Below are 2,543 nucleotides of genomic sequence, written 5' to 3' on the forward strand. Positions count from 1 at the left end.
TCGATCGCCTCGCATTTCTGAGTGTACCAGATGTCGTCGGCATCCGCGAGATCGTCCTCCGGACTCACACTGTCCTCCCCCGTCAACGCCATGGACCAAAACGCCCCGAACCCTTGTGAGATGTCGGTTGATGTCCCCGATCCCTGGGGGATACCTTCAGCCACCCCGGACTCGTGGGGGAAGTTCGTCGATACTTCCTCCTCCTCGCCCTCAAACATTCGCGAAAGCGCATCCGGTACGTGATGCAGCGCTCCCTTTCTATGTAGGATCTTGAAGTCATATTCTAGTAATTCTAAGGACCACCGTGCCAGACGACCCGTCGGATTCTTTAGGTTATGTAACCACAGTAAACTGCTATGATCGGTGATGACCGTAAACGCTGTTCCTTCCAAATACGCACGAAACTTTTTGATCGACCACACGACCGCGAGACACTCGAGTTCAGTCGTAGTATAGTTTCGCTCTGCCTCGGTCAACGTACGACTAGCGTACGCGATGACTTGTTCCGCCTCGTCCAGATTCTGGGTGAGTACCGAACCCAGACCCACCGTGCTCGCATCGGTTTGTAGGGCGAAGGGAATCTCGAAATTCGGACAACCCAAGGTCGGCGCTGTCGTTAAGCAGCGGCAAAGATCGCTAAATGCCTCTTGTTGCTCCTCGCCCCAACACCAAGCCTGTGTCTTTTTCAAAAGTCGGTTAATCGGTTCGCTTCGAGAGGCGAAGCTTGGTATGAACCGACGATACCATGAGACCATGCCCATGAACCGTCTCACCTGCTTGATGTTTTTAGGCGGAGGATACTCGAGGATCGGAGCTATCTTCTCCGGATCCATGCGCAAACCGTCCCTGTCCACCAGAAAACCCAAATATCGAACCTGAGATCTACAAAATTCGCTTTTGTCTGGATTAATACGCAACCCCGCCCCCGCTACTTTATCGAACACGATTTTAAGCCAGCGAAGATGGTCGGAGAAGGTTGCGGTTATGACAATGATATCGTCAAGATACGCAAACGCGTGCGGCTCCATTTCCGGTCCTATTAATCTATCGAGCAATCGCTGAAAAGTTGCCGGTGCCCCTGTCAAGCCAAAAGGCATCCGTATAAAATGAAATAATCCACGGCCCGGCACAGTAAAGGCAGTTATTTCTCTACTGTTTTTATCCATCGGGATTTGAAAATACGCTTGACTTAAGTCAATAGCGGAAATGTAGCGAGCCGATCTTAATTTCTCCAAGATACTCTGCATATATGGTAGGGGGTACGCGTCTTTCTTCGATACTGCGTTGACGCGACGAAAATCAAGACAAAACCTATACGATCCATCCTTTTTACGAACCATTACAATCGGAGATGACCACTCACTGCTGGAAGGCTCTATAATTCCCTCGGCCAGAAGACGATCGACCTCTTCATAAATGGCTTTTTGTACCACCTGTGCTACGGGATAGTAGCGTTGTTTAATCGCAGCCGCGTTACCCACGTCGATGCGGTGAGAGGCGAGGATAGTCACGCCCGGAGCCACCAATAGTTTGGGACGCTCGACAGCTAAGAAACGCTCAAGCTCTCTCTCCTCATCGACCGTGAGTTCGCTGATCCCAAGGCACAGGTCTGAGTACTTTCCCCCGGAAACGGGGAGTTGATTTTCTCCCGAAAAATTCACGGGGATTCTCATTTCACCCATTTGTAGGGGATAGCGATATTCATCTATTTCGTCTCCCCATAGCCGGGGGAAATTATCCACGAACGCGAAATCGGTAAGGTACGGACTTTCCTGCTCCCGAGTATTCGGGGATTGGATCGCGGGGAAGTCTCGCCCGTCACCCTCGAAGGGGAAGACGCACTCCGGCCGTGAGTCAAACCACCAGTTTTGACCAGCGAAGTTGATCACGATGCCGAAAGAGTTTAACGCGTCTAACCCTAAAATACAGGGGACTGCTAACGTTGGAAACACCCGAGCTCGTACCTCCCGCTGCTCAAACCCAATCGTCATGGGGAGGCATATTTCACCGTCGATTTCCGTACTATACCCGTCCGCGGTAGTCACGGTGCTTTTCGTTCCGGGAAGGACAGGAAGATCCAAACAAGCCAGCATTTTACTCGCGACAGCCCCAAGGAAAGTTCGAGTAGCACCACTATCTACTAGGACGGGCAACGGAACCTCTCCCACGAAAGCTGCAAGAAACAATAATGGGCCTCCTTTCCGGATTACCAAAATCGACTCGGACGACCGTTGAAAGCGCGTCACGAATCCTTCCAAATGATCGGCCATTGACGACGTCAACGGCCGCTGTTCTCGTTTCCCGGACCGCAGGGACACTTTAGACTTATTACGCCGTCCTTCCCGCAACGATAGCAAAATATTCGCCTATTAGTAGAGGGACAATTTCGCCATGAGTGACCGTTCTGCCGACAATTCCAGCAGAGAGTGGGTCTTCGATCCACCGGCGCGGAGTCTAAATTCGACCTATCCGCCGCAAGATTTATTGTTTCATTGGTAACTTCTTCAATGAAAGTAGGTTCGTTCGCGTCTGAGACTGGATCG

The sequence above is a fragment of the Prorops nasuta genome, unplaced genomic scaffold (assembly GCF_024137725.1).
Source record: "Prorops nasuta isolate Cenicafe-Biocafe unplaced genomic scaffold, Cenicafe_Pnas_1.2 PNAS00001, whole genome shotgun sequence".
NCBI classification, from domain to species: domain Eukaryota; kingdom Metazoa; phylum Arthropoda; class Insecta; order Hymenoptera; family Bethylidae; genus Prorops; species Prorops nasuta.